The 15,247-nt window shown below is 36.6% G+C and overlaps 1 long non-coding RNA gene across 1 annotated transcript; it reads right to left on the bottom strand.

Annotated features, from left to right (window-relative positions):
- Positions 1 to 5,024: 5,024 nt before the first annotated feature.
- Positions 5,025 to 13,966, bottom strand: LOC139045659 (uncharacterized). The gene is made up of 3 exons (XR_011504474.1): positions 13,750 to 13,966; positions 11,702 to 11,838; positions 5,025 to 6,782 (listed from the first exon to the last, which is right to left on the bottom strand). It is a non-coding gene; the product is annotated as an uncharacterized lncRNA (long non-coding RNA).
- Between the last annotated feature and the right edge of the window lie 1,281 nt (positions 13,967 to 15,247).

Genomic DNA, 15,247 nt, shown 5'->3' with positions numbered 1-15,247 from the left:
CGGATATTTTAAAAGATACATTTTTCAATAGCAGTAAAATATTTGAGATTACCGAAATATATATACATATATTTATATATGTATATAAGTACAAATAACTTTTTAAACTTGAAAGTTTTAAAGAAAGTTTTTTGGAGCTGGCTTGTGGAGAAAACTAAAAAACTTTATTGAACTAAGGAATTTAAAAGAATACTTATATAAATAGAGAAATATACTTTGTTCACAGACTCAACACTATAGAGATGACAGTTCTTCCAAAATTAACCTATAAATTTAATTGTAAGGTTAAGAATATCAGGAATCACAAATGAAGAAATGGGTAAATTTTACTACTTCAAAACTTAAAGCTGTTATTTGGCAAACAAAAAAAAAAAACCATCATAAAATTCAGAAAACAAACAGAATGAAAGATTTATCATAAATATAACAAAAAGCAAATAGTTTACCATAGAATGTCTTCAGAGGAAGATTGTCCCTGAGCTATCAGCTGTGCCAATCTTCCTCTATTTTGTATGTGGGATGCTGCCACAGCAAGACTTGAGCAGTGTGTAGGTCCACACCTGGGATCCAAACCTACGAACCCCAGGCTTCTGAAGCAGAGCTCGTGATTCCAGCCGCTACACCACTGGGCCAGCCCCTATAGGAACTCTTTATATGAGAAACATATTTGCTTTTTGTTCTGTTTATGATAAATCTTTCCTTCTTTTTGTTCTTAGCCTCACTTTAGAGCTTCATTTTACCTCAGTTAATTGCTCTTTCAACCTCTGGTCTTGCCTAGCTCCAATTCCATTCTCCAGAGTGAACTCTCTAAAATGCATATCAAAACATGTTACTCATAAAAATTCCATGTTCCATAAAAATTTTCAATGATCCCCATAGCCCAAATTCCTAGGATGACGTATTAGGATATATCTTGACTTGGCCCTTGTCCTCCTCCCAGTATCTAGTCCATCAAATGCAAAAATTTAGCCATATTTCTTAAATCTCTCTCTATCAACTCCCCGTAATTAGGATACATTTTCCTTAAGGCTTTAGTTACAGAAAAGTTGAAACTCGCCCAAAATAATTCAAGCACAATGCAGGAGTAAGTAAATTGTTACAGTATAGACTTTTCACAGGCTCCAAGGGTAGGAACTGAAATACAACTGGCCTTGATGCAAACAGAAATAGACATGCTAGAGCCAAAAGTCCTTCCTGGGTGAGCATTCTTATTGTCCTTTTCATCTCAGCCACGTTCCCTTATGAAGTCCATGGTTTTTCCTAAGCTTCTCTTTTTCTCCTTCTCCTTCTCCTTTCTCCTTCCTCCTTCTGCTCATCTTTCTATTCCTCTTCCTCTTCCTTTTCTTCCCTCTTCTTCTTCCTTTTCTTCCTCTTCCTCCTTCTCTCATTTCTCTTCTCCTTCTCCTCCTCCTCCTGCTGCTCCTGCTTCTTCTTCTTCTTTTTCTTCTCCACCTCCACTTCTTCATCCTTCTCTTTCTTATACACACACACGCACACAACTCACATTTCTCTGTTTATTCATTTTGCACTGTACTTAATATGGTTATCCAAACCCCAATTCTACGTGATGTAATAAACTATTCACTTTGTTTCCCTGGTTCAACTTATTAAGACAGATAAAAGGACTAGTTGTTTTTAGGTGTCCTTCCTTGCTGTAATTATGTACTATAAAAAGTATTACAGGAAGGGCAGGCAATGAAACCTATACAAAACTTCCCTTTAATCCCACCACCACTTCTACATCATCTTCTTTTCACCTGGCTAATCCTCATTCTTTCAACATTCAGCTCAAATTCAACCTTCTCAGGAGGTAGAATTCTCTGATCCTCAAGTCTAGCAATAAGATGTCCCTCTACATGTCTCACAGTATACCTTCATATAGTGTCTATCTCACTGTAATATAATCATTTGTTTTCTCATCTGTTCCCCCATCTAAATGTTCAGGTTTTTGAGAGTAGGTGCACAGTAAGCACTCATTTCATCACCCACGTAAGATAGATGAGTGAAGGATATTACACAAGAAATCATAGAAATTTTGCTTGGTGCCTCTGTAAGTTAATGTCCCACTTTTGAAAAGCAATTTGGTGGCATGTATCAAGAGCTACGAAAGGGTTCATAGTCTTTCATTAATTGATTCCACTGTGGAGAATTCATTTCATCCAACAAATATTTATTGACTGCTTTTCATATGGTAGGCACTGCTCTAAAATCTAGGGTTTGGAACAAGGGCAACAAAGACCTGCCGTAGTCATAGCATGACTGTTAGGCGTTTGAAACCGTGTGGGCTGCTCTCCATGGTTCTGAAACATACTTGCACATCAAGACACATCTAGTTCATAATATCTCCTTGTAATCTTTCCCCAGAGTTGTGAAGCAGAGTAGGGAAGAGAGGGTACTAAGAGAGAAACGTAGAAGACAGAGGAAGAGAGATCATCACAAAGACATAGCCACTTAGAGATTCAGGCAGAAAAAGAAGATTGATTTTGGATTATTTTTAATTAGTTTCAGATACGAAGTTCCACAGCAAAGGAAACAACCAATAGAGTGAAAAGGCAATATATGGGATGAGAGAAAATATCTACAAACCATGTATCTGATAAAGGGTTAATCTCCAAAATATATAAGAAACTTCCACAACTCAATAGCAAAGAAACTAATAACTAATAAAATGGGGGGCCAGCTCCGTGGCCGAGTGGTTAAGTTCACACACTCCGCTGCAGTGGCCCAGGGCTCGGATCCTGGGTGCGGACATGGCACTGCTCGTCAGGCCACATTGAGGCGGCATCCCACATCCCACAACTAGAAGGACCTGCAACTAAGATATACAACTGTGTACGGGGGGGGGGGGGGGGGGTTGGGGAGATAGAGCAGAAAAAAAAAAAAAAAGATTGGCAACAGTTGTTAGCCCAGGTGCCAATCTTTAAAAAAAATAAAAATAAAAAAATAACTAATAAAATGGGCTAAGGACTTGAATAGACATTTCTCCAAAAAAACAAAAGTGATCAACAGGCATATGAAAAAAATGCTCAACATCACAAATCATCAGAAAAATGCATTTCAAAACCACAATGAGATAATACCTCATACTTGTCAGGATGGCTATTATCAGAAAAACTGAAGACAATTGTTGGTAAGGATATAAAGAAATTGGAACCCTTGTACATTTTTGGTGGGAATGCAAAATAGTGCAAATACTATAGAAAACAGTATGGAAGTTCCTCAAAAAAAATTGAAAATAGAATACCATATGACCAATAATCCCACTTCTGGGAATTTATTTAAAAGAATTAAAATAAAAATCTCAGAGAAATATTAGAACTCCAGTATTCACCACAAAACTATTCACAATAGCCAAGATGTGGAAACAACCTAAATGTCCATTGACAGATGAATAGATAAAGAAAATGTCGCATATACATACAATGGAATATGATTCAGCCTTAAAAAGAAAGAAACTCTGCAATGTGCAAAAATATGGATGAACCTTGAGGGCATCATGCCCAGCGAAACAAGTCAATCACAGAAAGACAAACACTGCGTGATTCCACTTACAGGAGCATCTAAAAATTCATAGAATCAAAGGTAGTTGACAGGCTGAGGGGAGGAGGAAATGGGGAGTTGCTAATCAACGGCATGAAGTTTCAGTCAAGCAAAATGAATACACTTTACAGATAGCTGCACGACATTGTACATATAGTCATCAATAATATATTGTACACTTAAAATTTTAAGAGGTTAGATCTCATGTTGTGTCCTTTAAAACAAAATTTAATTCAACTTAATTTAAAAACAAAATAAAAATAAAGTTATTTGCCTAATAATATAATCTCAAAATATATAAATCTAGAAGTAGAAGAATTAAAAGAAAAAATGGACAAACCTTTTTAATAATTGATAAAACAAGCAGAAAAAGATGAAGACAATAAGGATATTTAATATTTGAATAACACAATTAGCAAAATTGACCTAGTTGTTACACAAAATATAGTACATCCAACAACTGCAGGATACACCTTATTTTCAAATGCACGTGGAACCATTATTCAAAAAATTTTTTTTTAAAGATTGGCACCTGAGCTAACATCTGCTGCCAATATTCTTTCTTTTTTTTCCTTCCTCTTCTCTCCAAAGATCCCCAGTACACAGTTGTATATTCTAGTGGTAGGTCCTTCTGGTTGTGCCATGTGGGACACCACCTCAGCATGGCTTGATGAGTGGTGCCATGTCCGCACCTAGGATCCCAACTGGCAAAACACTGGGCTGCCGAAGCAGAGCGCATGAACTTAACCACTTGGCCATCAGGCCGGCCCTGGAATAATTATTCAAATAAATCATATGGTAGGCCATAATTTAAGACTAACCAAATGTCAAAGATTATAATCACAGAGAATATGTTCTCTGACTACAAAAAAAGTAACTAGAAAATCCACAAATACATGGAAAGTAAGCACCATACTTCTAAATAACTCTTGGCCAAGTAAGAAATCAGAATGAATTTAGAAAAATTCTGAACTGGATACCAGTGAAAATATATTACTTCAAAGTTATGGGACTCAGCTAAGGTAATGCTTAGAGGGAAATTTATGGATTTAAATACATATTTATGAATAAAGATAAAGCTGAAAGTCAACTATTTATGCATCCACCTAAAAAAGCTAAAAGAAAATTAGCAAATTGAATCTAAAGAAAGTAAGAAGAAGATGGGGCCAGCCCGGTGGCGCAGCGGTTAAGTTCGCACATTCTGCTTCAGCGGCCTGGGGGTCGCTGGTTCTGATCCTGGGGGCAGACATGGTGCCGCTTGGCAAAGCCGTGCTGTGATAGGCGTCCAACATATAAAGTAGAGGAAGATGGGCACGGATGTTAGCTCAGGGCCAGTCTTCCTCAGCAAAAAAGAGGAGGATTGGCAGTGGATGTTAGCTCCAGGATAGTCTTCCTCAAAAAAGAAAAAAGTAAGAAGAAGGAAATAATACAGATAAAATCAGAAATCAAAGAAACAGAGAACAAATTTACAATAAATAGAGATAATTTAACAAAGCAAAATGTTTATTTGAAATTTTTAATAAAATTAATCTTTAGCAAGATTTAACAAGAAAAAGGTAGAAAGTACAAATACAGGCATAAGAAAAGGACAAAAAGGTGCTGGAGACATTAAAAGAATAAGAGAAGGAACTACTGTATGTCGAAACAGTTGAATATTTAGATGAAGCTAACAAACCCCTTGCAGAATGGAAACCAAAAGAAATAGAATATGTGAATAATACTATACTATTAAAGAAATTTCATCTGGAATTTTAAAAAATTCTCACAAAGCAAACTCTCATCCCAAGTGGCATCATCAGTAAATTCTATAAAAAATGTAAAAAAGAAATGTATCTTAAACTCTTCCAGATATGTGACAAGGAGGGAACACTTCCCAAGTCGTTTTACCTAGCCACCATAACATTCATACCAAAACCTGACAAGTATAATACAAAAACAGGAAAATTATAGTTCACTATAAGCGATGTCCACTATCACAACTTTCATTCAACATTTTACTTGATGTCCTAGCTAGGCAATTAAGCAAGAAAGAGAAATAAAACCCACAAAGAAAAGAAGTCAATAAATAAAATTATCATTATTCACAGATGACATAACTGAGTACACGAAAATTTGAGAGAATCTTGGATCAGCCTCTAGAACCAATAAGTGAATTTAGCAAGGTCACTAGGTGGAAGGTCAATATATAAAAAAATCGCTTGTATTTCCATACACGAGAAAAAAAAATTAGATAATAAAGTGTTAAAGCAATATAACTTCTAATAATAGCAGAAGACATCAAATACTTGAGGAAAAAAAATCAGTGAAAGATATGCAAGACCTATACTCAGAAAACAACAAAACATCACTGAGAAAATTAATCAAATAAATCAAGGTGTGTGTCATCTTCATGGACTTGAGGACTCAATGTTTTAAAGATGACTATTCTTCCCATATCGAAGAAAATTTTTTTGTGGAAATTGAAAATTTAGTGAAATTGATTCTAAAATTTATATCAAAATATAAAGGGCTAAGAATAACAAGTTTAATATTGAAGAAAAAGGACAAAGTTGAGAACTTATACTACTGGATATCAAAACATTTTTAAATAAAGGTATAAAAGCAGTGTGACATTGATTCAAGTGTTGACAAATGGATCAGTGGAAGAGAATACAAAGTTAAAATACAGACACCAAAAATCTATGCCAGGTGCTCATAGACTTAAATGTGAAAGAAAAGAAAGCTTTTTAAGTATAACATAGGAGAACATGCCTAAGACTTTAGGATATGCAAAGATTTCCTAAACATAACACAAGACACATAATGGAAGAGATTGCTAAATTGGACTTGACTAAAATTGAAATTTCCATTTAACGAATATACTATTAAGAGAGGGAAAACGCAAGTCACAGAATAGGAGACAATATTTGCTATATATATATATATATATATATCACCAAAAAACTTGTATCCAGAATATATTTGGAACTTCTACAAACCAATAAGAAAAAACAGACAATGCAGTTTTTAAACAGTCAAATGATTTGAACTGGTGCTTCACAAAAGAGGACATCCAAATGTCCAATAAGCGTATGAAAGGGTGTTCCACATCATTTGTTACCCACCATAATGGCTAGAGTTACACCATTGCCAATAGTCGGTGTTGGCAAGGATGTAGAGAAACGGCAACTCTCATATTCTGCTATTGGGAGTTCCAGTTGATTCAGTGCCATTGGCTTCTGCTTCTCTTTACACTTGGAATCCTGAGAATGAAATAAATCCATTACTGGTTTGCTTGCCTAAACCATAACTCTCTCAGAAACATAAACAAGTCACATCTCAGTTATCTAATAGAACTGAACATACTTTTATGGACCCAGCAATTCCACTCGAATATGTATTTAACACATACCCATATATGTCCCAAAAAATTGGTACAAGAAACTTCATAGCAGTTTATTGATACTAGCTCTAAACTGGAAAAACTCAAAATAACTATTGACAATAGAATGGATAAATTGGGGTATATTCATATAATAGGATACTATACAAAAAGAATGAACTAATGCTACATGTACAAAGACATACTATATGTTTCCATGTATATGAAATAAAAGACAAGCAAAACTAAACTATAATGACAGATGCTAAAATAGTGGTTAACTTTGACAGAGAAATATTGACTAGAAAGGGGCATGAGATAGGCTTCTACGGTGTTGGTAATTGTTCTGGGGAGAGAGAACATAAATGTACTCATTTATAAAACTTCAGTGATCAGTAAACCTAAATTTGTATACTTTCTTGGATATTTTATACTTTAATTTTTAAAATTTACTCCGAAAAACCATCTCAAGGTGACATAGATTTTTTTCCTATGTTTTTTTCTTAGAAGTTTTATTATTTTTGGCTTTTGTATTTAGATTTACTATCCATTTCAAGTCAATTTTGTAAGTGGTTCCAAACAGGTCAACATTAATTTTTTTTTCATACAAATATCAAGATTACAGCATCATTTCCTAAAAGGAGTTTCCTTTCCATTGAATTGTCTTGTCACCTTTGTAGAAAATCAATGTACCTTATATCTGAAGGTCATTTCTGGATTCTTTATTCTATTCCATTGACCTATGTCTGTCCTTGTGTTAGTACTGTCCCGTCTTGATTACATAGCTTTATACTAAGTCTTGAAATCAGGCCCTTTAAGCCTCCAAGTTTCTTCTTGTTTTAACATTACTTTGTCTCATAGCACCTATCAATAAATATTTCTTTTTTTTTTTTCCTTTTTCTCCCCAAAGCCCCCTGGTACATAGTTGTATATTCTTCGTTGTGGGTCCTTCTAGTTGTGGCATGTGGGATGCTGCCTCAGCGTGGTTTGATGAGCAGTGCCATGTCCACGCCCAGGATTCGAACCAACGAAACACTGGGCCGCCTGCAGCGGAGCGCACGAACTTAACCACTCGGCCACGGGGCCAGGCCCAATAAATATCTCTTGAATGAACATAAGAAAAATTATTTGGCTACTCTAGGTCACTTACATTTTAAAATAAACTTTAGAATCAGCTCATGAATTTCTACAAAAATAACCCGACTACATGATGACTGAGATTGTGTTGCATCTATAGATCATTTTGGGTAGAACTGAGATCCTAACAATATTATTTACAATCTTGTGAAATTTCAGTTATATATTATTATTTGTCAGTCGTGTTGTAGGTGCACCACTTCACCCTTTGTGCCCACCCCCCACGTTCCCCCCTTTCTCCTGGTAGCCACTAATCTGTTCTCTTTGTCTACATGTTTAAATTCCTCATATGAGTGGAATCATACAGAGATTGTCCTTCTCTACCTGGCTTATTTCACTTAACATAATTCCCTCAAGGTCCATCCATGGTGTTGTGAATGGGACGATTTTGTCTTTTTTTATGGCTGAGTACTATTCCATTGTGTGTGTATATATATATATATATATATATATATATGCACCATATCTTCTTTATCCAATCATCAGTTGGTGGGCACTTAGGTTGCTTCCACATCTTGGCTATTGTAAATAATGCTGCAATGAACATAGGGGTGCATGGGATCTTTGGAATTGCTGACTTCAAGCTCTTTGGATAGATTCCCAGTACTGGGATGGCTGGGTCATATGGTATTTCTATTTTTAATTTTTTGAGAAATCTCCATACTATTTTCCATAGTGGCTGCACCAGTTTGCATTCCCACCAGCAGTATATGAGGGTTCCTTTTTCTCCACAACCTCTCCAACAATTGTTGCTTTTTGTTTTGGTTATTTTTGCCATTCTAATGGGTGTAAGGTGATATCTTAGTGTAGTTTTGACTTGCATTTCCCTGATGATCAGTGATGATGAACATCTTTTCATGTGCCTATTGGCCATCTGTATATCTTCTTTGAAGAAATGTCTGTTCATCAGCTATTAATTTTTAGAACAAGGTTTCTGCTCCATTTTCCTTCTCTTCTCTTTCTGGAGTACCTATAATCCTTATGGTGCATTTCCTAATTGATTTGGCTATTTCTCTGACAATGGGGTGGGAGTCAAGGGCTGTGTATTCTGAGCCTGCTACAGTTCCTGGCTCGCTGGCTCATAGCCACTTCTTTTCTATCTGTGCAGGCTATCTGGCTAACTGGCTTAGGTGAAGCACTGCTCAGGGGGAGGGGCACTTTCTTTTGCCTGCATGATCCTGGGGCATTCTTCCTCTGCCTTTGCTATCTGCTCTCCTGGAGTGTTAGCTTGAGGAAGACACTCCTGCAGTAACTTAGTTACCTCTCTGTGATGCTTTCCCATGGGCTGTGAGGGAACTTGGAGAGTGAAAGTGTTCCTGTGCAGGGCCACCCTTCCCCCTTTTCCTCTCGGAGCTGCTGATGGTCCAGAGCCAAGGGTCCTTGCCGTCGGGGGAAGGAGAAGAGATTCCCTTACCTCCTTCCACTTCCTTTGAGGGGTCCAGCACCTCCACCTTCAAGCATATGGTTGTGTGAGTCTTTCAGATGTCTTCTGTGTTGTGTGAATGTCTTCTGTTGGTATATAAATATCCTTTGCATTGTATCTTGAGGGGAGAGTCTAAGGGGAGAGCTCACTCCATCATGATTCTGACATCACTCCCTATGCTAACCTTTTTACTAACATAATTAGTGAATAATGTAAAGTCAGCTTTTATATTTATTAATTTCTTCTATTGTTTGATACTTCCTATTACCTTGATTTCTGCTCTTAGCTTTATTTCCTGCTTTCTACATTTTTGGGGTTAACTTTGCTCTTCTTTTTCAAAGCTTTTTAAAATGGAACCTTAGATTGTTGATCCTAGACTCCTCTTCTATTTAATACAAGAATTTAAAGCTATAAATCTTTCTCTGAGCACTACCTTAATGTATCGCCCAAAATTGATATCTTGTCTTTTCATTGTCATTGAGTTTAAAATATTTTCCAGTTGACCCCTGTTATTTCTTATTTGACCTGTGGATTACTTAAAAGTTTGTTGTTTAACTTCTAAACATTTTAGGTTTTTAAAATATTATGGACTGAATGTTTGTGTCCGCCTCCCATTCATATATTGAAGCCCTAACCTCCCATGTAGCTGTATCTGAAGATGAGGCCTTTAAGGAAGAAATTAAGGTTGAATAAGGTCATAAGGATGGGGACCTGATCCAACAGGATTAGTGTCCTTATAAGAATAAACAGCAGAAAGCATTCTCTCTCTCCTCACACAACCACTGAGGGAGGACAGTGTGAGGATATAGCAAGAAGGTGCCTGTTTGCAGGCCAGGAAGACAACTGTCACCAGAAACCAAATTTGCTGGTACCTTGATGTTAGACTTCCAACCCCAAGAATTGTAAGAATATAAATTTCTGTTACTTAATCCACCTAGTCTGTGGTATTTTGTTGTAGCAAATAAGATTATTTGTGATTTAATTTAGTTCTGTTATTGTCAGATAACATATTCTACATGATTATGATTTTTTCATTAGAATTTTTTTGCGGGGGCGGGGGGAGCTGAGGAAGATTGGCCCTGAGATAACATCTGTGCCAGTTTTCCTCTATTTTGTATGTGGGATGCCACCACAGTATGACTTGATAAGTGGTGTGTCGGTCCACACCCAGGATCCTAACCTGTGAACTCTGGGCTGCTGAAGTGGAGCACACAAACTTAACCTCTACGCCACTGGGTCAGCTCCTAGATATTTTTTTAATGAGTCAACATTCATGAGTCAACATGAATTTGAAAAGAAACTTAAAATTTGATAGTTGCAATTGGAGAGAACAACTCCGAAGTTGTTAAGAGTCATGTTTTGTCAATATCAGTTAAGGTAGTTGGTAGTTTGCTCACATCAACTATGGTGACAAATATTAAGAGGTTTCTAATATTTTTAGGTAGGGGCAAATAATAATTGATTTTGCTCTAGCTATTTCATTTCTATGAATTAAGAACTCACTTAGGGGCCAGCCTGTTGCCGAGTGGTTAAGTTCACGCTCTCCGCTTCAGTGGCTGGATCCTGGGCACAGAGGTGGCACTGCTTGTCAGGCCATGCTGAGGCAGCATCCCACATATCAAAACTGGAAGGACCCACAACTGGAAATGTACAACTACGCACTGGGGGGAATTTGGGAAGAAAAAAGTAAAATAAAATCTTAAAAAAAAAAAGAACTCCCTTAATTAGTTTCATATTGATTGGTGATTCTTGTGTTTATATTTTAGGCAAAACCCAAGTCAGGCACATTGGAAAATTAGGTCCTTTCTCACACTTCATGTCTGAACCTTTTTTCTCCTCCTAGACAAGCATTTAGAAATCAATATGCTAGCCCTGCTTTCTGCTGATGGGTAGTAGTGACACTGCAAATATGGGTTTTGGCTAATAGCAGCTTAAAGTAAACATCTTAATAATGGCAATACTTTGTTTTTTAATTGAAGTATAATTGACATACAATATCCTATTAGGTTTGGGTATACATCATAGTGATTTGATATTTATATACATTATGAAATGATCACCTATAAAATGATAATTATATGTCTAAAATTATCATGAAATGATAAGTCTGGTTACCCTCTGTCAAAATACAAAGTTATGACAATATTATTGACTATAGTCCCTATGCTGGAAGTTTGTACCTCTTAATATCTAATAATGGCAATACTTTTAAAACATAAAAATTAAATAGAAGGGCAGACCCTGTGGCCGAGTGCTTAAGTTTGCATGCTCCGCTTCAGTGGCCCAAGGTTTCGCTGGTTTGGATCCTCGGCACAGACGTAGCACAACTCATCAGGCCATGCTGAGGTGGCATCCCACATAGCACAACCAGAAGGACCTACAACAAGAACACACAACTATGTGCTAGGGGGATTTGGGGAGAAGAGAAAGAAAAAAAAGAAAAAAAGGAGATTGGCCACAGATGTTAGCTCAGGAGCCAATCTAAAAAAAAAAATAGAAGTTATGCCATAACCGTGAAATGACAGAAGCTAGGGTTCTTACTTTGGGGCAAAATACTTTCACAACACTTTCTATTATCTATGTTTAGGATCAACACTGACTATCTCTGGGTAGAAAATTGAGACAATTATTTGGATAATTTAGTCCTTTTCACTCACTTTTCCTGCTGATCCCCAAGTTTCCAAAACAAAGCAAACAAAATAAAACAAAGAACAACCAATTTAGTCATAGTTATTTGAATAGTTTAGACCAAAAGGGGTCATTTGGTTTGAATTATATGGTTTTCTTTCCCCAGTTAATCATTCTACCTTGCCTATGTATAGACACTGTCTTAAGGTTGCCGGTGTGGAAAAGCAAATGAGTAGATTTTCCGGAAGGTGAGATGACTCAGCTCACTTTATTTAAACTCACCTTGGGCTTTAACTTACCTTGCATTTAAAGCCATGTTTATAAAAACACCAAAGACTGTGAAAGTATTAATAGTACCTGTGATCCAAAATTGGCTCTGGGTATTTATTTACTTTTGTTAAGGATTATGGTTTACATGTTTCAGCAATTCTCTAGGATTATCAGAAGACAAAATCCTTGATATAGTCTTTCTTTTTCACGTCTCAGGCAAGTCCCTTAATCTACACATACCTGAATTCTCTCATTTTTACAGGTACCTAAGGTCTCTCATTTTTTTTTAATGAAATTCTTTCATTTAAAATATCTAAACATTATTATATTTATGTTTGTCTATTGATATGAAATTCCAAAACAGTAACAAGCATAATTTCTTAAAAGGTGTAGAATCTAAAATTCTTTCCTAATATTCCAAAATATATAAGTTTAAGAAAAATTTTGCTTGAATTCTTAGAACTCCAAGTAGACATCCTTGAAAAATGATAACTACCACTTACAACAACATTTACCAAAGGCTCAGCACTTTTCGGAGTGTTCCACACATATTAGTTCATTGAAAATATGCAACAATTCTAAGAAGTGTGTCCTTACTTCACAGCTGAAGAAACCAAGGCACAGAGAAATTAACTGACTCACCCAAGAAACCCCACACAGTAAGTGGTAGAGTCAGAATTTAAATGCTGATAGTCAGGCTTTGACTCCCTCCTCTTATTTATTGTATGCCGTACCCCTTCTGTTGCCATGACTCTTTATAATGTCATATCTTGTATTTTGACTTTCTCCTCTATAAATACTTGCTAAATGGATCTGAATGGAATTCTTAATACTGTATTTAAGAAATAATAGTATTGGCGTTTTCTGAGAAAGACCACAGGGAATGAAGAATGTTAATTTGAAAAATAATACTCAGCATTTCTACTTTAGTTTGAGGAATCTCTGGCACAAGCCCTAAAACCGTATGGACATAAAGTTTACTAGAATAAACTAGAATACATGTATAAATTGCAGCCGGGACCTGCCATTCATGCTTTTAAGCAATTGAGTCAATGCCCTGGCCAAATTTTCCTCCAGACAGTATTCTGCACCACAAAACTAACTGTAATCCTCCAAACTACACATTGGGCCAGAATGTGAAGTTGGGGACATGGTCTCTCTATTAGTTGCTGCAAAAACAAAATACAGAGATCATCACTGATACCCACTAAATTCACTGGCCTTACAAAGACATTTGATAGCCTGAATTTAGCAGTCATTAAGCAGGTTTGGGACTCTCAAAATTTCAAGAATATTTTAAAGTTTCTACAATGTTATATTTGGCCCCATAAAATGTGAAAGAACTTTGAAAAATATAAGATAGTATTCAAATATAAAGCAGTATTATTACCATCATCAGAATCTGTAGGCTTCTCTATTCTTCAACACCAGTGGATTGAAATCTGAGAGTATGCAATTCTCCTTTCATCCACCTAAGTGCCCTTCTGGAAAGGAAAGGAGATCCTGCTCTTTCCACAGTCTCCTTGCATGCATCTGTGCACGGTCTCAGCTGTTGGGCTGACTGCTGTAACCGCTGCTTGCAGTGGCACCGCCAGTTCTTCCTCTCCCCTTGTACGGGACTCCACCCTCCTATCACGTATTTCCTTCCTCACTCTCCTCACCCTCCTTACCCCACAGGCATTCATTGACTTCGTCCTGTCACCCACGCCCCCATCCCTCATTCAAAGCAATGCATCCATGAGTGATACTTTACAGAGTCACTCTACCCACACACAGGACGTTATACACAAGGGGATACGATTTTCATCCTACTTCTGAAAGTCAGACAGCACTTCCCAGGATAATTTTCTGAAAATTGATAACAGGGTTTCTTTCAGAAAATTGCAGGGTGAGTTGAGCTCAATCTATTTTAGGAAAATACTCTTGAAGTTTCAATTTTTAAAAAGTTGAAAGGCTACATTTCTGGCTCTGCAAGTTACATTTATCTTCAAATTATGTCCCTGAGGTCATAATGTATTTTATACTACTTATGCTTGGAAATATAGATCAGAAATATGAATGAGATCAGGCAGAACTTTCCAGTCAGTTTAGAACTGTGAGTAACATGGTTCCAAAAAAGACCTAGGTTGGGTATCAAATTGTATCAGCTAAAGCTTTTCAAATGTATTGTAGAATTGTACAATGTGGCCTAATTCCTTCATCGGATTCTGGGTCTCACATTGACCAAAGTGCAAGAAGAAACATACAATCTAATATTCAAAACAGAATTAAAAGCTACAATATTGTAGCCAAGTGATCATCGAGCCTCTACTTGGTTACCTCTGATGACCAAGTACCACAGCAAAGATCTAATTTACAGGTTAGGTTGTGAAATGTATCTCCTCGTGACTTCTACCCTTTGTCTGGGTTTTGCTTTCTAGAGCAATATACAGTAAGAATGCCACCTCCTGTCACATATTTGAAGAGAGCTTGCTAGCTATCGTGTGCCCTTATAATCTGCTCTCCTCTAGTCTAAAAATACACAACCTCTTTAGCAGTTGTTTATGCACAGTTTTAAGTTCCCTCTCCATTTTTCCCTCACTTCTCTGAGAATACTTTCATTTGTCTATGTTCCTCTAAAAATGCAGTGCTTAGAGTTGAACACAGTGTTCCAGATGTGATCTGACCAGTACAAGCACAATGCAACTATTATCTTCCATCATCTGGAGAGTGTACTTTTCTTTAAGGTCATTTAACAAATAGGAATTTTTTTTAAAACAAGTTTTACGGGGACTGCCATGTATGTAGCAGTCACTCCAAAAGTACATCTGAATGTTGTTAAATGAAAAGTCAGCATGCTCTTCTGGTTTGTTTTCTTCTTTTTCTTTGCATGTATGTGTACTTCTAAG

This window comes from Equus asinus, chromosome 7 (assembly GCF_041296235.1).
Source record: "Equus asinus isolate D_3611 breed Donkey chromosome 7, EquAss-T2T_v2, whole genome shotgun sequence".
Classification (NCBI taxonomy): domain Eukaryota; kingdom Metazoa; phylum Chordata; class Mammalia; order Perissodactyla; family Equidae; genus Equus; species Equus asinus.
The sequence above is the reverse complement of the archived record's forward strand: the minus strand, read 5'-3'. Positions and strand labels throughout refer to the sequence as shown.